This window comes from Paroedura picta, chromosome 1 (genome assembly GCF_049243985.1).
Source record: "Paroedura picta isolate Pp20150507F chromosome 1, Ppicta_v3.0, whole genome shotgun sequence".
Classification (NCBI taxonomy): domain Eukaryota; kingdom Metazoa; phylum Chordata; class Lepidosauria; order Squamata; family Gekkonidae; genus Paroedura; species Paroedura picta.
This window is the reverse complement of record NC_135369.1, coordinates 59,474,075-59,496,763: the sequence shown is the minus strand read 5'-3', so window position 1 is coordinate 59,496,763 and position 22,689 is coordinate 59,474,075. Positions and strand designations below refer to the sequence as shown.

General features: G+C 44.3%; 1 protein-coding gene across 7 annotated transcripts in view; it reads right to left on the bottom strand.

Moving 5' to 3' along the window:
- MARK1 (microtubule affinity regulating kinase 1) overlaps window positions 1-22,689 on the bottom strand; it is a 79,071-nt gene that overhangs the window by 49,768 nt on the left and 6,614 nt on the right. Inside the window, exon 2 of one of the 7 annotated variants that reach the window (XM_077339892.1) lies at window positions 21,914-22,032. The exons of the other annotated variants lie outside the window; for them this stretch is intronic. The gene's annotated coding sequence lies outside the window, so the exon portion shown is untranslated. The remainder of the gene's footprint in view (window positions 1-21,913; window positions 22,033-22,689) is intronic. 7 annotated transcript variants of the gene reach the window in all.

Below are 22,689 nucleotides of genomic sequence, written 5' to 3'. Positions count from 1 at the left end.
GTAGGAGGAAATCTGAGCATGCAAGGCAAGGCGGATCCATATATACCTGCAGGACAACCATAAATCTTAATAAGGCACTCTCATATGAAAATAGGATGTCCTTCGCATTCCAATCCCAAATTACTTAGATCTGATGGTATGTACCAGAATTCTGGACTGTGCTTAGAAACTGCTTGGCAGCCAAAGATGGTCTTTGAACAGTGGCGAGATGTTACACTGGCGCTACTCTCTGAACCAGCTGACAATTCATATACATCCCACTATAGTAATCTAAATTAGCCAGATGATGTTTCCAAGGGCTCCTCTGGCATACCACATGAAGTTGAATAATGGTCCTATGTGATACAGGAAAGACATTAGTTTCCTCCTGCAAACCAGTCTATTGGCATTTACTATTATCAAGCTGCTTTCATTTTGGTTTATCTCTCTCTCTCTCTCTCTCTCTCTCTCACACACACACACACACACACACACACACACACACCTTCCAACTTATTGGTGGGATCAAATTCTGCTTTCTCTGTATTTGCATAAAACCAAAAAACAGTTTCCAGCTATTACCTCAATAAAAGCCTGGAAGCCAACTGTTAGGACAACACCTTAACAGGAACAAAAAGGCTGTCTCAGGGAAAGGCCGTATTTTGTCCAGAATCTGACCACTGGGTGGTTAATCAAGGACTTTCAGTAGCTGATCTGTGTGCTTTACTCACATAAAAGAACCTGCTGCATTAGCATTTCTCAAAAAATATAGATTGATCTAATTTAGTCTACGTGGACTAACTACTGTCTCAAATGCAAACCACCATGTATTTTTAACTTATAAGAAATATTCCCAGGACCCTGAACTACCCACACTTCAACCAGTCAAATGACAGACTCAATAACCCTCTTTGCTTTTGTACCTCCTAAATCTGGAAAGAAATGCATCTTGTTTTGTTTGGTTTGGGTGCCTGTCCCGTAAACAAGGCAACAGTCTGCTACAGAGGTATGTGCATTGACTGGCTCTAAAACACTCATGTTTGTGCAGCTGACACTCCCCCAATTCTGGACATGGCCACATCTATGCTTCTCTTCCCTTGAATTATTTGCTGGCAGATACATTGGGGGTTGAACCTTTCAGCGGTGGTATAGATAGCAGGTTGCTTATTTCTTCCTATTTCTTTCCCATCAATTTATGTTGGACACAACTGGCACTGCCTTTTGTTTCTGATCATCCAGACAAGGCTGGACTTGAAGCATTAATTCCTTGATAGCCATCTTGGCCAGATCTGGTTCAGAATAATACCTTGGTTAATGGTGTCAAAAGCTACCAAGAACTTCAACAGGTCTCAAAAGCAAAAGCTATCTTGTCAACCAAGGCGGTTTCAGTTCCAAGATCAGTCATAAAACCAAACAGAAAGGAATCCAGGTAATTAGCTTGACCCAAGAAAACTTGGTATTATATGGCCACTACCCACTCAAGTACCTGGCATCTCTAAGAAAAGTTTCACAATTGCTTCCTTCAAGGCACCCAAGAATTGTATCCTATAGCCCAGTGGTCCCCAACCTTTTTATCACCGGGGACCAGTCAACACTTGACAATTTTACTGAGGCCTGGACAGGGGGTAGTCTTTTGCCAAGGGATGTCACTACCGCCTGAGTCCCTGCTCCACTTGCTTTCCCGCCGTCCGCTGGGGGGCGCTGCCTGCAGCAGCTGCGCAGTGCAGTGCCACGCCGAGGGGGAGCCCCAGGTGAGCTGGTGGCAAAGTGGAAGGGCAGCCCCCCAGGCAGCAGCCAGGAAGGAGGACAAGGAGGAGTCACAGACCGTACCAACTGATCTACGGACCGGCACCGGTCCCCGGATCGGGGGTTGGGGACTACTGCTATAGCCAACCAGTCAATTCCCACCAGCACGATGCAACAAGCCACATTTAGCAAAGGTCTGGTACAGCTGTACCATTCCCAGACTACAATAACATTGAAACTCATCTGTGCAACTGCAAATAATCTGATTAAATTTAAACACCGTTACAGGCTTACTAGTAGACCTACAGGGAAATTTGCAGTTAAGAAACAAACAAATAAATATTATATTAATCAGCAAAATAAACATTTATCTCCAAGTTGTACCCCAGTCCTGTGCTACATTTGTAAAAAGAGCGAATTCCATTTTTGAACAAAACCACAACACAACTCAATTTTATTAAAGGCTCAACAGCAAAATCTGTAGTCAGTTGCGCTGTGGAGACTCACAGGTTCCTCCTTGTTCTCCTGTATTGTTTAACACTTATTGATTGATTTTATTTGATTTTTATACTGTCCTCCATGAGTATTTAAAATATTGTGGTTAAATAGACAAAAATATAAACTTAGTTTAAAATTGGTTTAAGATCAAAGCAGTGTCTATGATGACAACCCATTTTCAGATAGCTGGCTGTCTTGGTTCTCCCCGGCCAGGTTATGATCAAGGGAGGGGATTTACAATAAGCAGTAGATGGGGTGAGCTTTAGGTGTTATCTTTGCCACAGCCAACGGCCTGGTGGAAGAGCTCTGTCCTGCAGGCCCAGCAGAACTGTGTCAGCTCGGGCAAGGCCCGGATATGTTCCGGGTGTTTATTCTACCAGGCAGAGACCAGGCTGCAAAATGTCCTGGCCCTGGTTGAGAAGAGACGTACTTCCTTGGAGATAGAGACCACCAATTGATTGGTATTAGCAGAGCAAAGAGCTCTTTGGTGGATATGGATAGAAAAGTGGTCTCTCAGATATGCAGGACCCAGAATGCAGATGGCCTTATGTATACGTACCAATAATTTAAAATTGATCCAAAATTCAACTAGCAACCAGTGCAGCTGTTGGAGCACAAGTTGAATGTGTGCCCTCGAAAATGTACCCATAAAGACCTTGGCTGCTGTGTTCTGGACTAGTTGCAGTTTCCAGAGCAAAGATAAGGGTAGGCCTGCATAGAGGAAATTACAGAACTCCATTCTAGAAGTGACAGTCACATGGATGACTGTGACTAGGTGTTCTGGGGCCAAATAGAGTGCTAGTAGTTTGGCTTGGTGAAGGTGGAAGAACGTTAGCCATGCTACTCTTGAGACCTGTGCCTCCATAGTTAAGGAGGCATCAGTCGCATATGGGTCAGTAAAATGAAGATCAATCCAGACAAGTATGAGGTGCTGGTAGCACAGCCAACTAAGGATTAAGGAGACAACATGTTCTAGACAGGATTGCAGTCATCTTGAAGGGGCAAGTTTATAGCTTATGTTTTTGATGGGTAGTCACAAAGATATGTTTTCACTAAAAGTAAAGGTAAAGGTATCCCCTGTGCAAGCACCGGGTCATGTCTGACCCTTGGAGTGACGCCCTCTAGCGTTTTCATGGCAGACTCAATACAGGGTGGTTTGCCAGTGCTTCCCCAGTCATTACCGTTTATCCCCCAGCAAGCTGGGTACTCATTTTACCGACCTCGGAAGGATGGAAGGCTGAGTCAACCCTGAGCCAGCTGCTAGGATTGAACTCCCAGCCTCATGGGCAGAGGTTCAGACTGCATGCCTGCTGCCTTACCACTCTGCGCCACAAGAGGCTCTATGTTACCTTTATGTTTCCACTAGAAGGTGTCTATTTGAAGGTGGCCCTCTTTGCTGTCTAAGTCCACACTTAAGAAGAAACAAGACCTAAGAAGAAGCAAGAATATCTTGAAAAAACTAAACGCTGGATTAAACAACTGTTTACAAGTAATTGGAAAGGAGGTTATTTTTAGTAGCAGCATGCACACTTTCACAAACACTGTCAAATTCGAAAAGAGATCACAAGCACTACTGTAGTGGGAAAATAGTACAGGTCAGTAACACTGCCATTTTAAAAAATCTTGAAATTCCTGCCCAGAAGTCGGGCAACGATATAGCTTTCCAGAAATGTGTTATTACAGGGAAATCTTTGGTACTGTTTAACTGAACAGCACTGAAATACAACTCTCTACTAACAATCCTGCGGAGCGGATTAAATAAAGTGCTAAGGGCTCTGCGGGCGGAGCAAGGGCGGGGCCTGTCCGTGATAAAAACTTGAAGAGACCAATCAGGAGCCGCAAAGCGGCTCCTGATTGGCCCCTCCAAGTGCCACTCGGGGGCCAAGTGGCCAATGGGAAGGCGCGCTGCACGTGCCTCCCCATTGGCCACTTGGCCCGCCCTGGACTGGCCGAGCATTTGCTTTGCCACAAGGAAAGGAGCAGGGCCGCTGTGTCGAAGATGCGGCGGCCCTGCTCCTTTCCTGCCGCCCAAGCATCGAGCTCGCCTGGAGAGAGGGGCCCAGGAAAGGAGCAGGACTGCTATGTCAAAGACGCGGCAGCCCTGCTCCTTTCCGCCAGCCCAGCCACGAGCCTCCCATCCAGGCCACCCTTGCCGCCCAGCCCGCCACTACCGCCACCAGCCACCTGCCTGGAGGCACCAGGCCGTGGCGCCGCCACCGACCAGGAAAGGGCACCTTACGCCCCTCCCAAGCCACCTACAAGACGCTGACCGAAGAGGTAACCCCTCCCGCCCGCGCCACCCCCTAACTCCACCCACCCACCTCTCGGCCCCCCAACTTGGCCCGCCAACACCGACGCCGCTTGACCCAGCTTTCCCTCCTCCCAGCAACCCACCCACCCACCCCCACATGCTGGGACGACCGCCGACTTAACCACGCATGCGCGGCCTTCCGTGCATGCCTGGTTCCAATCCCCCCGCCCCGCCCATCCCACTACACTACACTAGGCATGCGTGGACTGCTGCGCATGCCTGGTTCCCAGCCCTACCCACCCCGCTCGCCCCAACCCTCGCCACAAGCGGGGGCTGGCCTCCGCGGCCTGCCTCTACTCTGCCCCTTTCTACAAAGGGGCTTTAATTCTAGTGCCATTCATAAACTCCAAAACAGCATAGAAAACATATCAAAGTATATTTCACTCTACAATTTTACTGCAGTTGTCTATTAGTCTCATCTGTAAAGGCAGTCCTTTTTCATAGCTATGCTGGCTTACGAAAGAGCGTGCCCTTAAATTTGAACAACAAGATTTCTGTGCCCAGATCTCATTCTATGAATACTCATGAGGTAAGGTGGGCAGACGTCCTGCCTTTGGCCAGACAGTCCCGCATTTGGGGGCATTTACCCCATGTCCCGCAGCGTTTTCCAGATGTCCCGCGGTGTTCCAATTTAAAAAAAATTGGGGGGGGCCATGTGGGGCACAGCAGCCCAGCAGGCAAGCCAGGCTCAAGAGGCCCCCGCGCAGGCACTTGGGCTCCAGGGCGAGGTTTGCACGGTGTTGCCATTCCTGCCGGGGCCCGCCGCTCTGCTGCTGCCTGCTCGTGCCTTCCCTTTTTGCCTCCATGGATCCATCCACTGGGCTCTTCCCGGTCCGCCACCACCGCCCTTCTTGAAGCCAGTCGGGGGAGGGGGGGCCGCCGTGGCGGCATGTCCCACCTTTGGTTCCCTTAGTTCTGGTCACTTTATCATGAGGCCATCATGTGCAATGGGTTTTCTTCTTGCCCATCCGGCCATCCTAGTGGCAGATGCTGCAGTGATCCAAAAGTACAATGGGAGATCGAAGGAGCGCAAATGGTACTGGCAACTATTGGCATAGTATCAACAGCCTTCAGTAGATGGACATCCTTCTCCACTTTTCTGAGGATATTTTGGTGAATTTAATTCTATGGTAGACTGAATCACATTATTTATTTATTAGATTTTTTAAAAATACCACCCTCCCTGCAAGTGAGCTCGGGGCAGTTCACAACAATAAAATACAGTAATAAAAACAGTGTTTAAAGCACAATTTGAAACCTGTCACATCTCCCCCCCCCACCTGTCTGAACATCCTTTACTTATTACCCAGACTCCAGTACACAATGTAGAAGGAGGGAGGCCAAAAAGGAAGATACAGGAGCATTTGTCCTGGAAAATCTTCTAAGGTAAAAAAACAAATTTCCAGCTCCTGGGCCCTGGTTCTGGGAAAGCCAGACTGTGCATATATAAAGCCTCTTGAATGATCTGATGCCTGCACGGTGCTACTCACATGCTGCTGCCTGCATTCTCATCACTCGCCTCCAAATGCCCATGGCAAGCACCATCTGATTTCGGCGACTCTTTAGTACTGATAGCTCAGAATACCAGCATGCGTCAATACCTTGGGCACTGCTGCCCCCACTGCTAAATGCCAACAGTAAGTGTACTCAAATCCCAGTGAGCAGTTTAGAATCACTGTCTGGCCCAATCAAAATATGCTAAAATTGGACTGGAAAGGGTGGGAGAAACAGGCAAGACAACAAGAACTCTCGCCTCATTAGCAACAGCTCACATCTGCACAGAGAAGAATCACACCCTATTCTGAACACCTTTAATAAGTAACAGATCAAAACCAAAATCTATTGCTATAAGTTGTCAGAAAGGTAACAGAGTGGCTATAGTAGGCATAAGACAGAGATTTAGATTTAGACATGAGAAACCAAGAATAAAATTTGTCTCACCTCCAATTTAACATGCTTGCACTGGTTGCTTTAGGGTTAACACACAACCCTGAATTCTTGAGGAAAAGGGCAGAGAATATACATAATAAAATAAAAAATAAAACTACTATCAGAATAGTGAATTAAGAAAACTATTAGATATTAAGATAGCTTTGTTTGTAACTGGTTTTGTTCTCTTGTAGTCAATGAATTATCAAGTTTTCAGAAAGCAACTACTGACATATTCTTGAGATTAATAAAGTATTTCAGAAATCATGTAGGAGAGAAAAATGAGTTTATATCTATATATCTAATAGAGATGTGAGGCCCCTATCTGAAGATACTTAAATCCATGGATTGGGAACACACCAACTCTAAACATATTTTATAAACTTGTTTATAAAAATACATACATTATTTTCCCTACAACGTAGAAATATTAATGCAGGTGTATCACACAAATATTGCCTAGTTTTCAACTTCAATACAGTACAAATGGTTTAGCATGTTGTAAGCTATGAAAACACCCCTAGTTTCCAACTAAACTTAAAAGGCAGTTTATTTAGCACTGTGGTAAATAACTCACTGAAAATGCTGACTCAGTATGTAACTGCAATAAGAAAGGAAAACGCTATGCTGAAGATTATTAGAAAGGGAATGGGAAAAAAAACAGCCGGTTATTGCAATGCCCCTGTATAAATCTGCGGTGTGGCCTTATTTGGAATACTATGTATAGTTTGGGTCACCACACCTCTAAAAAGATATTATAGCATTGGAAAAGATGCAGAAAAGGGCAACTTGATTAAGGGGATGGAATACCTTCCTATGAAGACAGGTTATAGAGTGAATACAACATCTATCTGGGGCAGTGACACTATGTTTTTTTGGTGCTTGGATGGCAAAAGTGGGAGGGCTTCTGGACTTCTGGCCCTGCTGGTAGACCTCCTGATTCCACCTGACTTTTTGGCCACTGTGTGACACAGAATTTGGACTGAATGGGCCTCGGACCTGACCCTGCATGGCTTTTTCTTATGTTTTTTAAATCACTGTACATGAGGACGTAGATGCTATTCTATAGCAGTTTGCTCCCAACTACACACTGAGCATTATACCTTAAGGTAAAGGTATCCCCTGTGCAAGCACCGAGTCATGTCTGACCCTTGGGGTGACACCCTCTAGCGTTTTCATGGCAGACTCAATACAAGGTGGTTTGCCAGTGCCTTCCCCAGTCATTAGCGTTTACCCCCCCAGCAAGCAGGGTACTCATTTTACCGACCTCGGAAGGATAGAAGGCTGAGTCGACCTTGAGCTGGCTGCTGGGATTGAACTCCCAGCCTCATGGGCAGAGCTTTCAAACAGCATGTCGGCTGCTTTACCTCTCTGCGCCACAAGAGGCTCTATACCATAATGTAGGCCTGTGTTGTGATAAAAGAAAAGATACCCACACAGAGCCAAAGTAGGCAATGCTGCATACTTAAATATTCCATAGGTACATGGCATAATTTTAAAACCTATTTCACAGAATTGGAAGGGGCCATACAGGCCATCTAGTCCAACCCCCTGCTCAACGCAGGATCAGCCCAAAGCATCCTAAAGCATCCAAGAAAAGTGTGTATCCAACCTTTGCTTGAAGATTGCCGGTGAGGGGGAGCTCACCACCTCCTTAGGCAGCCTATTCCACTGCTGAACTACTCTGACTGTGAATTTTTTTTCCTGATATCTAGCCTATAGCGTTGTACTTGTAGTTTAAACCCATTACTGTGTGTCCTCTCCTCTGCAGCCTACGGAAAAAGCATCCTGCCCTCCTCCAAGTGAAAACCTTTCAAATACTTAAAGAGGGCTATCATGTCCCCTCTCAACCTCCTTTTCTCCAGGCTGAACATTCCCAAGTCCCTCAACCTATCTTCATAGGGCTTGGTCCCTTGGCCCCAGATCATCCTCGTCGCTCTCCTCAGTACCCTTTCAATTTTATCTACGTCCTTCTTGAAATGAGGCCTCCAGAACTGCACACAGTACTCCAGGTGTGGTCTGACCAGTGCCGTGTACAATGGGACTATGACATCTTGTGATTTTGATGTGATGCCCCTGTTGATACAGCCCAAAATGGCATTCACCTTTTTTACCGCTGCATCACGCTGCTGGCTCATGTTTAGTTTACAATCCACAAGTACCCCAAGGTCTCATTCACACACAGTGTTACCTAGAAGCATATCCCCCATCCAATAGCCATGCTTTTCATTTTTTTTACCCAGATGCAGAACTTTACACTTATCTTTATTAAGTGTCTTGTTCTCACTTGCCCATTTTTCTATTGTGTTCAGATCTCGTTGAACTCTGTCACTATCTTCTGGAGTATTTGCCAGTCCTCCCAATTTGGTGTCATCTACTCATTGATGAGTAGTCCCTCCACCCCCTCATCTAGTCTAGATGATTAATGAATATGTTAAAATGTACCGGACCGAGCTACTCAGTCCCCTGCTACTCACCTCCCTCAAGTATGATGAAACACCACTGACAACAACTCTTTGAGTGCGGTTCTTTAACCAATTCTCTATCCACCTAACTATCTGAAAATCCAGATTGCGGTCCTTCAATTTATCCATCTGAATATCATGAGGAACCTTATCAAAATCTTTACTAAAATCCAAGTAAACGACATCAACCGAATTTCCACGATCCAGCAAACCTGTTACTTGGTCAAAGAAGTAAACCAGGTTGGTCTGACAGGACCTGTTGGAGACAAATCCATGCTGACTTCCCTGGATCACCAAATTGTCCTCCAGATGTTTGCAGATCGTTCCCTGTAAAGGCTCTTCTGTTTATTAATCTCTAAAATAGACAGGTAGGGAGGTGGGACTAGCCTGTATCTAATCTTATCTGACAGCAGGAATTATGTTTAGATCCCCTTGCCAGCTAATGTCTTTAGACCTTTGTTTGAGTATGGATTTAGCTTGATTGTGGCCTAGGTTGATCGGATTCTGCGTCTTGGATTTTAATGAGAAAATATATCTATCTCCTATATCTATAATAAAATATAAATACTGCCTAAATGGCCAGTTCTGTATGGATGACTATAAAGTTTTATGTCCTCAGACCGAGAATTAGTGGGAATATAATACACCCCTGCATTAAACAGAAATGGAAAATGCACTGTATGAAAAGAGCCCTCTATCCAAATTATTTCTGCAAGAGTACTTCCCTGGTACACAGTAATCCAAGCTTTTAAGGTAAAGGTAAAGGTATCCTCTGTGCAAGCACCGAGTCATGTCTGACCCTTGGGGTGACGCCCTCTAGCGTTTTCATGGCAGACTCAATACGGGGTGGTTTGCCAGTGCCTTCCCCAGTCATTACCATTTACCCCCCAGCAAGCTGGGTACTCATTTTACCGACCTCGGAAGGATGGAAGGCTGAGTCAACCTTGAGCCAGCTGCTGGGATGGAACTCCCAACCTCATGGGCAAAGCTTTCAGGCGGCTGCCTTACCACTCTGCGCCACAAGAGGCTCTTGATCCAAGCTTTTACCTTCAAGCATTTAAGAAGACCACAATAACACTGACAGATCTTCCAGCAGCAACTTAAAACAAAACTTCCAAGAGTCCATTCATGAAATGAAGGCATGTTTTGCAGTAATTTGTCAAGTCCCATACACCTAGAAGAAAATTCTTTTTATATTCAGTTGTTCTTGATTTATGCACACTTCAGAATAAATGCTCTTTTTGTCTTTTTATTACTTTGAGAGATATAATGTAGCTCAGACTGTTCTCATCCACTGCATTTAACTTAAACAATTTTATTAGATTGGTTGCCAACACCATCCCACAAACTCTGAGTGGGCTACAGTTCTGCCAGACACATTTAATTTTATACAAGACTACCCAGAAAGTCTGTTGCACCCAGGGATGCAAAGGGCGCTAGCAGGGAGAGGGTATAGCGGCACTGGCGTCACCCTACCTGGCGCACAGCTGGGTATACCGGGGTCAGGGTCAAGGCCACGTCGCTGCCCACCTCCCCGTTCTGCCATGTTGCCTACTTAGGTAAGTGAAACACGCAGGTGTCACAATCTGTACAAGCCTGTATTTTCCAACAGATTTCCAGCCCCGTGCTCCTTCCCCTCGTGCCAGGGCTTTCTCCTCTCCCTCTGTCGAACTCTCCACCTTCCCCCACCCTCCTCCCCTCCTCTCCTGGTGACCACCACCCCCACGTAACACTGTGCCTCATTCCCGCCCTCCTCCTGTACATCTTCTAGGGCAGGGGTAGTCAACCTGTGGTCCTCCAGATGCTCATGGACTACAATTCCCATGAGCCCCTGCCAGCAAATGCTGGCAGGGGCTCATGGGAGTTGTAGTCCATGAACATCTGGAGGACCACAGGTTGACTACCCCTGTTCTAGGGCATTGTTCATTTCCTTTCTGGGCTGTTCCTCCTCCCAGCTGGTTCTGTCCCTCGTGCTCTCCCATAGGCATTTCATTGCTTCATGCCACAATGCTGGGTGTGGGGCCCACTCAGGCTTGGAGGGGGTGAGGCAGAGACTGTTCTTTCCCTCCCCCTCCCATGCTGCATGTGGGCTTGCCGCAACCATATTCTCCGGCAACCTCTCTCCGTGCCCTTCCTCAGGCAAGTAGTTATCCACCCCACCCCCCGTCCCTGCCTTCAATCTTCTGTCTTCTCTGCCTTCCTGCTCTTCTAGCCTCTCTCAGGCGCTGTTCCCTCCTTAGGACTTCCCATCCCCCTGCCCTTCTCTCGGCCCTGAGAGAGTCCCGGGACACTTCTTGTTTCTCCCGTGGCTTGTGCTGCACTCTCGGGTCTGTTAGCAGAGTCCAGGGATGGCTTTCCTCAACTTGGCGGGGGGGGGGGGCAGCCAGCATGTTTTTGCTTGTCCTGCCATGGCTGTTTTCATGCTGTCACTTCTTACAGCTGTTCTCCTAGCCCCCACTCAGTACCCGGAGTCTCTACCCCTGGACACTGGGCAGGGTGGCATGGGCCCACCGGCCTCCAGCACCAACCTGCCCTCGGCACTGGTGTGGCTTGCAGCCTGGCTGGCAGGCATCCAGAACAGCGGCCTTGTCAGGGAGCATCTGGCTGCAAAACAGCAAGTGCACTGGGGGCGGGTGCCATAGGGCAGCAGTCCCCAACCTTTTTATCACCGGGGACAACTCAATGCTTGACAATTTTACTGAGGCCCAGTGGGGGGGGGGTGGTTTACTCCTCTACTCTCAACCACTGCCCTAACGCTCTCTGATCGCTATGGTAATATTTAAACATCCCTTCAAAATAAGATACAGACACGCCACAACAATGAACATAAGGAACATTTTATTTTCATGGAAATTTTAAATCATGACAATGACAAATCAATGGGAACCCTGAGCTTGTTTCTCTGCAATGAGATAGTCCCATCTGGGAGTGATGGGAGACAATGACACCCGAAGTGTGTTGTAAAGGGCCGGGGGGGATGAAGTAAAGGACCGGGGGGGGGGAGGCGTCCTTCGCGGCCCACCTCCAATTAGTCGAAGGACCACATGTGGTCCACGGCCCACAGGTTGGGGATCGCTACCGTAGGGCACATATAGATTGGCCCACTCAGCTGGAAACTGTGTCCAGCCACCATACATGTCCCGGACAGCGCTCCTCCCTTAGTGTCTCTTCATAAATATAAGAGGCACTAATAGTTAAAGATAAAAAAATACATGGTCAAAGAATTGGTTTCACTCTGAACATTGTATATTTCTCTATACTTCCATACCAATAATCTATTCTCAAGGTCCTGATATTCCCCTGAAAGTTTCTCCATCCAGATAACATTATGGCCTGTCTTACAGTGGCAATCACTCAAATTGAATTTAATGTACAAGATAAAACCTATTTGTTTCTTTCTCATCCTTTCAATGAAGCTTTGTTCAAAACCAAGACTAAAGCTGTGTATAAAATGCCTTCTCAATATTGAACTTTTATGAAGTTATCTTGAGATTCTAAGACTGAAAAAAGGAATTGTCCTAACTTCCACCAACTCCCATATATCCACCATTCCTTGGAATAAGTCGTTATCACAAAAAAGCAATATAAAGGAAGCCACGTTATCTCCCAATGTGTATACAAACAAACATTCACTCTCAGAACAGTATCATACAGATAGGCTTTCAAATTACAGTAACCTATTCCTCATCAACAATAAGAAATGCGTCAATTAAACAAGGCTCTTGTAGAAATAGATTATAAATAGAAAAATAATGCCCAAATGCCCTAATAATTCCAACTGAAAATGTAATCCAACTACTCAGCTCAACTATCACCTGTTACTTCCTCCCTGAAGGCTTGAAGCATCAGTAAACCATTCCAAGTAAGATTCCTAGAACATTACAAGATTTCATAACTCTCTCAGGCCGGATTTTCAAGCAACCCACCCCCATTACTCAAAGACTCTAACAAATAGTGATAAAAGCTTTGCAAAAACATTCAAGGCTGAAGAACCGAAAACAAATTTCTGTTAGCACTTCTAAACATTATTTTGGCACCAAGTAATTTGAAATATATTCAATATTTAGGATATTATTTACTATATATTTATACCCAACTTTTCTTTCTAGCAGGAACTCAAAAGGGCTTACAACATTTCACTTTTCTCCATTTTATTCTCACCACAGCCATCAGAAGGAAGTTAGAGTGTGAGTGTGTGGCTGGCCCAAGGTCACCCCGCAAGCTTCTACAACAGAATGGAGCTTTGAACCTGGTTCTCCCAGATCCTGATCCAACACTGTACCACACTGACTTTTCCTGAATGTGTTCCACAGTTTTTCTACAGTTCATCACAGATGTTTCCAGTAAGAGAAAAAAGAGTTACAGCACAGAAATATAAGCTAACCCCTTCACACATGTATTCACTAAAATATATTTGATCAGAAATCTGTTATATAAGTTGCGTGGTTTTGGTTTTTTAAAATCTTTTCTACTGTTCAAACATTTCAAGGCAACATACATTGCCCCCTTCCTTCTTTTTGTCTTCATAAAGACATTCTGGTAGATATAGCTGAGAAAAAATGACTTTCGTAAAGTCACTCAGTGAGCTATGAGGGCTGGAATTTGAATCCAGGTCTCTCCAAGGGCAGTGTGATATTCAAACTGCATCATATACACTAACTCAGCAGTCCCCAACCTTTTAGTGGTTGAGGACCTCCTCCGTGGGTGGGGAGAGCCGGCGGCCTGGGCGCCACGCATGCACGTTTTCGTTAGCAGGGGGCACTAACGCGCATGCACAGAGTTGTCGCACATGTGTGTTTTCACCAGCAGGGGGCGCTAACGCACATGAGTGGCAGTTCCGCGCATGCACATTTGTGTCCACTGGCCCGCCAGGGGACACACCTACCTCTCCCCCCCCCTCTTGCAGCAAGAATTTAGCCAGGCCTCGAGCGAAGTGGCCCAGTGAGCTTCTCACTGCGGGGGTGGGGGAGAGGCGGGCCTTTAGGGCCCGGTACCGGGCCGCAGACCAGGAGTTGACGACCCCCGCAATAACTCATAACTGAAATGCAGCAGGTAATAAATATAAATTCTAAAAGGCAATTGTTAATCCACTTTGCAAATTTGATAAATTGAGAAATAAAAATAAATAGAAGAATCAAATTTTCTTTATTTAAAATATTTATATTCAGACTCAAAGCTACTAACAATGCACTCTATGTAGGGCTGCCCTTGAAGGCCATCTGGAACAGTGGTTCTCAACCTTCCTAATGCAGTGACCCTTTAATACAGTTCCTCATGTTGTGGTGACCCCCAACCATAAAATTATGCAAGTGGTCTTTCACCGAAATTAAACCAAAACTGACCAACGGTGTGAAGATCCATTGTTGATGATTGAATATAAATGGGTTTTTTCTGGGGTTTCTCAGTTCAATTCTGCCTCTTATCCCACAATGCTGATCTCACTTTTTTCCGCTGCTCCAGACAGATGAACACGCAATCTACCCCCACAAGACCATTGTGTAGATGCCCCCCACCAGCCAAGCTGCTTGCCCTGCTGTGACCCCTGTGAAAGGGTCGTTCAACCCCCCAAGGGGTCCTGACCCCCAGGTTCAGAGCCACTGATCTGGAAGCTACCATTGGTACAGAATACACCAAGCTAAAGAGCCACAGGGACCATATTACCTCAATCTTGTTCCCTCTACATTGGCTCCCAATTTGCTTCCAGGCACTATTTAAGGGCCTAATACTGACCTTTGAAGGCCTATACAGTTTGGGGCTAGCATATTTCAAGGATCATTTCTCCCATATGAACTAATCCAACCACTCCTGACTAGGGTTGTGTGTGGCGGTGGCCAAATCAGCTGTTCCAGGCTGCTGTGCACAACCCTACTCCTGTCACTTTCAGAGGCCCTGCCTTATGTGCCCCCAACAACCGAGACTAGATAGATGGCAACCAGAGAAAGGCTCTTCTTAGTAATAGCACCAAAACTTGAAAACTTGGCAACTCCCTTCCAAAAGAGATTCATCTGTCCCCCACCTTCCCACCCCATTTTTGTCTTTTGTTTTCAGCCATAGGGTGAAGGATTTTTGTTTGGTATTATCAACAACCTCAGATATGCAGATGATACCACTCTAATGGCAAAAAGTAAAGAGGAACTAAAGAGCCTGTTGATGCGGGTGAAGGAGGAGAGTGAAAAAGTTGGCTTGAAATTTAACATCAAGAAAACAAAGATCATGGCATCTGGCCCTCTCAATTCCTGGCAAATAGATGGGGAAGAAATGGAGATAGTGACAGATTTTATTTTCCTGGGCTCCAAGATCACTGCAGATGGTGACTGCAGCAAAGAAATTAAAAGACGCTTGCTCCTGGGGAGGAAAGCTATGGCAAATCTAGACAGCATCCTAAAAAGCAGAGACATCACCCTGCCAACAAAAGTGCGTTTAGTCAAGGCTATGATATTCCCAGTTGCAATGTATGGCTGTGAAAGTTGGACCATAAGGAAGGCCGAGCGTCAAAGAATTGAGGCTTTTGAACTCTGGCGCTGGAGAAGACTCTTGTGAGTCCCTTGGACTGCAAGGCGAACAAACCGGTCAGTCCTAGAGGAGATCAACCCTGACTGCTCCTTAGAAGGCCAGATCCTGAAGATGAAATTCAAATACTTTGGCCACCTCATGAGAAGGAAGGACTCCCTGGAGAAGAGCCTAATGCTGGGAGCGATCGAGGGCAGAAGAAGAAGGGGACGACAGAGAATTAGGTGGCTGGATGAAGTCACTGAAGCAGTAGGTGCAAACTTAAATGGACTCCGGGGAATGGTAGAGGACAGGAAGGCCTGGAGGATCATTGTCCATGGGGTCGCGATGGGTTGGACACGACTTCGCACCTAACAACAACAACAACAACAAAATTCCCTCACTAACTGTTATTAGCCATCCTCCCTCCTTTTATGTTTTGTTTTAAGCTTTGCATAAAATCTCACTAAAAAAATTAATGTAAAAAGTAAGTGAGAAGGGTTTCTGGATCAAAAATTGATTCCAAAATAGCAGCTAATCCCCTTGAGACAAACGTAATTTCAAGCTGAATCTATATACATCTCTTTGGCATCTGTCAAATTTGAACAAGACCCAAGTTGGAAGCCATGGGTTCATGCCATGGGTGGCCTTGTACCACAGTCACATTCTCTCAGGCTGACTTACCTCACAGGGTTGTTGTTGTGAGGATAAAATGGAGGAGAGAAGGATGGTGTAAGCTGCACTGGATCCTCATTGCGGAGAAAGACAGGATATAAAAGAATTGAATAAATATCAACTGGAGTAAGACTTTTGATAAGGTTCCCCATGATATTCTTATTGACAAGTTGGATCTTATTACTGTTAGGTAGATCAAGAACTGGTTGACAGATTGTACCCAAAGGGTGCTTGTAAATGGTTCATCATCTTCTTGAAGAGGAGTGACAAGTGTAGTGCCTCAGGGATCTGTCCTGGGCCCTGTGTTGTCCAATATATTTATAGATGATTTGGATGAATAGAGGGGGTACTAAATAAATTTGCAGATGACACGAAACTGGGAGGGGTAGCAAACACACCAGACGACAGAATCAGAATACAAGATGATCTTGACAGGCTAGAAAACTGGGCTAAAATGAATTTCAATAGTGATAAATGAAACGTTCAGGTAGGAAAAACATATGTATAGGTGAGACTTGTCTTGATGGTAGTACGTGTACAAAGGATCTGGGGGGTCTTAGTAGACCAGACACTCAACATGAGTCAGCAGTGTGACTCAGTAGCTAAAAAGGCAAATTGGATTTGGGGCTATATTAAAATAAGTATAGTGTCCACTTTACTCTGCTCAGGTAAGATCTCACTTGGAGTATTATGTTCGGTTTTGGGCACCACAACTGAAGAAAGAGAAACTGGAGTATGTCGAGAGGAAGGCTACAAAGATGATGAGAGGGGTTTGGAGACCATGTTGTATGAGGAAAGGTTGAAGGAGCTTGGCTAGTTATCCTGGAGAGAAGACGACTAAGAAGTGATATGATAACCATCTTCAAATACATTAAAGGCTGTCATAGAGAAGATGGAGTAGAGTTGTTACCTGTTGTCACAGAAGGTCGGACCAGAACCAATGGATTGAAATCAATTCAAAAGAACTTTTGGCTAAACATCTGAAAATTTTTGACCGAGCGGTTCCTCAGTGGAACAGGCTTTCTTGGGAGTTCTTCGTTGGAAGTTTTTAAGCAGAGGCTAGATAGTCAACGTAGAGAAATGCTGATTTTATGCACTTAGGCAGATTGTGAGTGGGTGGGCAGGAAGGGATGTGCCAGTGTTTGTCTCTTGTGACCCTTACTTGCATACCCAGGGAATTGCTGATCGCCACTGTGGGATGGTACATGAATTTCCTCCAAGCCAGACTGGATTCTGGAGATTTTTGGTGTGGGGGAATCACTTGGGCATGAAATTGGGGTCACCATGAGTAGGCAGGTAGTTGTGAGTTCCTGCATTGTGCAGGGGGCTGGACTAGATGATCCTGGAAGTCCCTTCCCACTCTATGATTCTATGGAGGGTTGGCATTAACAATTTTTTGTCCTAGCAAATATGGAGAGATTTACAGACATGATGAAAAATACAGTTATTGTATCAGACAATACTCAGAGAAAGGAAGCCAGCAACTATACATTTTCAATGAATTTAGTACTTAAGTTTCTGGGTTTATTAAAAAAAAATAAAATCTGGGCAAAGCAACACTATTTTTTTTTAATCCCATTCTGGGCATACAAATCAATTCCTGTCACAATCTAGAATTATGATGCTTAATGTGTTGCATACTTTCAACAACTGAATACTGACATCCCAAGGGGTGTGCTTATTACAGGAACGAAGGATATTTGGCTTATGTCCCACAAAGTTAACCCCCACGAAATAAAGCATGGTTTAAAAAAGACAACTTACCTCATGCTACAACATATAGTACTTAGAAGCAAGCATACAGAAAATGACTTGAGCATCACGCTCCTCATTCCTACAAATAAACTTGCAGGAAGTTCCCAAACCGATAACCCAAAACACGCATGAGGCTGTCTTATTTTCCTATGGTCATTAAGAGATATCAGTTTTCACAAAGCTCAACCAATACAATGAAATATGCCAAGTAATATTTGTTATTATTCAAGCCTTATCTGCAAACAAGCCAGCTTTATATGCATTTCGCTCCACTGTACCTATCACATCCAGTGGCACATTTCCCATCATGCATGTCTACTTCATTCTACATCACAAAACTGAATTTGCTGTCAGGTTTTCCTGAGTTACAGAGTTCATTTCATTAAATTAGAAGCAAAAGTTGCATAAGAGAATATGAGGCTAGCCTACCAGCAATCTTCACACATACTTCACCAAGACCACAAGGTAGAAGGCATAACTGTCAGGCAAGAACCTAACAATTTCTGTGTGTGAAAACATGCCTACACTTCTGCATTCTGCAATATTTCCATTCTATTGACCAGAGGCTGAATTAAAAATAATCTCTCATTGTTAGCCCAGCAGCAACCACCCAAGACAGGTCAGGCTGAAAGATGTACTGTACACCCTTGTACAAGTCCCAAGATCCAGTATGAATTTGAACTGTTATACTGTTATTAATTGCTGTATGTTTTTAACGAAGACTGTTTCATGTATTGTTGATTAGTTTAATGTAAACCGCCCTGAGCCTTCGGGGAGGGCGGTATATAAATCTAAATAAATAAATAAATAAATAAATAAATAAACTCAGGATCTGTAGTCCACATCAAACACTATCCACTAGAGTACACTGACCCATTTTTAAGTCTTACTTAGATGAGTATTTACAAGTCAAAAGGAGTTCTACTAGAGCAGTCACAGAGCATGTCACAATGCCCCCAACCCATTCAGAGCAGTTGCTGCAGAGCAATTTAGTCTGGAACAGTTCTATTATTGTGGGGATGCCATCATCACACCATTTTCAAAGTATGAACAAAAAAAGCTGTTCTGCTGTGAACCTGAAATGCTTGGAAAATAGGCCATGCTGTTCCTTAAGGCAGTAAAAGGAACTATTTAAAAAGAATTATCTCCTGCAGCTCTGCTTCTTAGACATGATCCATATGTTTGTACTCAGAAGGAAGCCCAAGTACTGGCATTATTCATATAGCCAGCTAACTCTTATTTTACGCAAACACCTGTTCTTTCTCTCAAACCAGAAAGGGTTGCTGTTCCTTCCTACCTGCTTTTCTAAACTGCTCCGTTGCCAGTTGTCAGTCTTGGAACTTCCAAATTTGTTTCCAAGTCTAAACTGTTCCCATGTATACCAACTCCACAGTGGAAAAACTAATTCAAGGCATCCTTTGGTTCAGCAAAGAACAACTGAGCAGTGACATATTACATGCTCCAAAAGCTTGATCTCCTTTAAGGAGTAATTTGTTTACAGTTAAGATTTTAAATCAGTATTAACCATATGCAGTGTGAATGTGTTACGATTTCAAATTCAAAAAACAAAAAGTTGGAAAAAACAAAAGCAGACAATGTCATCTATTAGCTACTGTTCACGAAACCATTTCATATGTTTTTTAGAGGGAGAATTTTCCATAAAGAAATATCTCAAAAACAAGCATAAGCATATGCTTTATCAAACTTCTAAGCAAAAATAAAGCTCCAATTTATTTCCTTGAGGCATTACAGATTACATACTACCTTTCTTTGTGCTGCTCATGTTCCTGATCACTAGAAGTGCCTGTAACCCAGTTCCACCTTTAATGAAGAAAGGGACCTAGTTGGGAAAAGAGGCTCCTTTATGCAGTCCTCATATTAGCAGCTGACGTTGTTTTCTTCCAGTAGCTCCATCCCATCCCACCCTAATGAATCTAGCCACTGACACTGAGGCATTATATAGCCAGGAATTATACCACTGCCCTCCACAGCTACCTTCTCAAGTCATCTTGCCTCATTACCCCCTGGGTACCCATGCCTGCAATAAAACAATTAGGTAGAATGCTGTTTTCAAAGCCAGCTGGCATTTGAAGTGTGAGAACTCTGGAAATGGGCCAGCTGTCACTGGAACAATATACTTGGTTGTTAAAGCAGCAAAATGGGTTCATGTTTGGTAGCAAAATAAGTATTTCTGTCCTTGTGGGGAGTGGACTGGCATGTAGGTTTCCTCTGGGCAAGTACATCACACTTACTTCACTCTCTGGTGGCTGAGAGGACTGGTATGCCTGGTAGGACACTCTAGGGAGGCAGGGTTACTGCTGCCCACTCCCTTCTCCCTCCTATTTTGGTATGTGAGAATTGAACAGGGACTAAACATGGGCCGCAGATCAGACAGACTGTGTTAAAATGAAAGAAAATGCACTTAAGAAAATAAAAGCTGCACACATTCACTGCAAACGCTACAAACTGAGCAATGATCAAAGAAAAGGTGACAAATGCAGTCCTCTGCCCTGTATCTTAAATATCCATAACAACAGTAAATAAAATAAAATCGGAGTCGAGTGGCACCTTTAAGACCAACAAAGATGTATTCAAGGTGTGAGCTTTCGAGTGCAAGCACTCTTCCTCAGACAGTAAATAAAGGCAGGCCATTTAATTCTTGAAACTGTAAACATTTAGAAATCATCTACTATGTTATGTAGTATTTGTAGTTTCCCCCTTTTCTAATTTCAGCACTATGCTATTATGGCTCCCTCTTGGAGATAAGATTTATGTATTATATATTTATATACTGCTCTCCCTGAAGGCCCAGGGCAGTTTACATCAAACAGGAATGATACAACTAACTCAGTTGATAGTAAAACACTAGCAACAATAAACACCATTATGGAATGATAATGCTGGGGAGAATAAGTCAACATTTACTGATGGCCCAGTGGGATGGGTGAGTCTGTAGCGATGGTCATAGGAGGGAGGCTTGGGAGGGGCAATGGGAAGTGGTGGTTTGTGTCAATCTCAACTGAATGCCTGGCGGAGGAGCTCCCTTTTGCAGGCCCTGAGGAACTGTTCAAGTTCTATCAGGGCCCTGATCTCCTCTGGGAGCTCGTTCCACCAGGTGGGGGCCAGGACAGAGAAAACTCTGGCCCTGGTTGAGGTCAAGTGGGCTTCCTTGGGGCAGGGATCACCAGAAAGTTGGAGGTGGTGGAGTGTAAGGCTCTTTGAGAGGTATAACAAGATAAAGTTTTGGTATACTGTAGCCAAGAGAAAATGGAAAAAGCTCCTCATGGCAAATGGCTCTTTCTTCTTCATGGCAAGAGGTTTTTACAATCTACTCTTCTGTCCGTCTTCTTTGCAGATCCTCCTTTTCCTGACCAACAAGAAAAGACAGCTCACTTGTCCTTTATGCATGACTATAAGTGAAGTGTGATGTTGCCTGTCTGCCGTTCTCCTCTGGCTAGGATTTTCTTATTTCTATGACACTGAGAGAGAAACATGCTTTTTTTCTTTCTACCATTCAGTAAAAGCACTTTGTAGACTCTAAGCCTGTACAGATAGCAGACCCATATATTGTCCTGTGGGCTGTGAACTTTTGAATAATTCCTATGGTATTTCACCACATCTGGCTCTAATTTCTGGATATTTTACATCTCTAAACTCTGGAGGTTTTTATGACTAATGCTTATGTTTTCAGCAAAATTGTTTTATTAATGTTTTATGCAGTTGATTATTGTTTTTATGCCACACTATATTTATGCTGCTTGTATGCCCCTTTGGGGGTACTTCATTAGTCATAATTTTTATTGTTATATATAGAAATAAAAGATAATGTAACATTTAAATAGCTAACAACAAGCACTTAAAACAACCTCACCCATTTTACAGATTAATTACAGATAATCAATTATAGCTTACAAAAAAATAAATATGGAAGATTCCATTGCATAATTTGGAGATAGACCATTTTTCATAGAATATGTTCATCCAAATATCTGCTGTTCTTTGGGCATGTACACAATACGGTAATCTGATTAAACTAATTTCCCAAATCTTATTAAACCATTCTGACCTTATTGATGCTTTTTATTTTTCCAGTTTATTGCAATTCCACAGTCAGCATGTTTGTTTAGAAATTTCCTAATTTCCATCAAGTGCTTCATTTTTCAGACAACAGAATTCATCTTCAATCTGTAATTTCAGATATTTCATCCAAAAGTGTGAATTTTAGGACATGTTCAAAAGAAAATGTTTAAAATTGGCTCTACTAGTATGGCACCTCTATAACATTTACTGATCTCTGTTTTATACAGTGTATCGTATGTGGTATCAACTATCATTGTTACTGCACCTTAACAAACTCTACTTTAAAATCTGCTGGGATTAAAACTATCAGACCATGGCCACACAGTTTAGCAAACCCAGAACAACCTGCTGAGATTTATTTATTTAAATAAAACACTTGCATGCCACCTTTTTAGCTGGTTTAAACAGTTTTAAACAAACAAGCTACATCCTCAGCCCTGCCAACAAGACATCCCATATCCAGAGACAACTGGGGTTACAAGCACACTTAGAATTAGAGGTGCCCACCTCCCAGTATCTATCACCTGCTGATATCCCACCATTACAAATGCTATCTAGGCCAGCGGTCCCCAACCTTTTTATCACCGGGGACCGGTCAACGCTTGACAATTTTACTGAAGCCTGGAGGGGGGGGTAGTCTTTTGCTGTGGAACGTCGCCACCGCCTGAGCCCCTTCTCCACTTGCTTTCCCGCCGATGTCCCTGACTTCCTGCCGCCCACTGGGGGGGTGCTGCCAGCAGCAGCTGCGCAGTGCCACGCCGA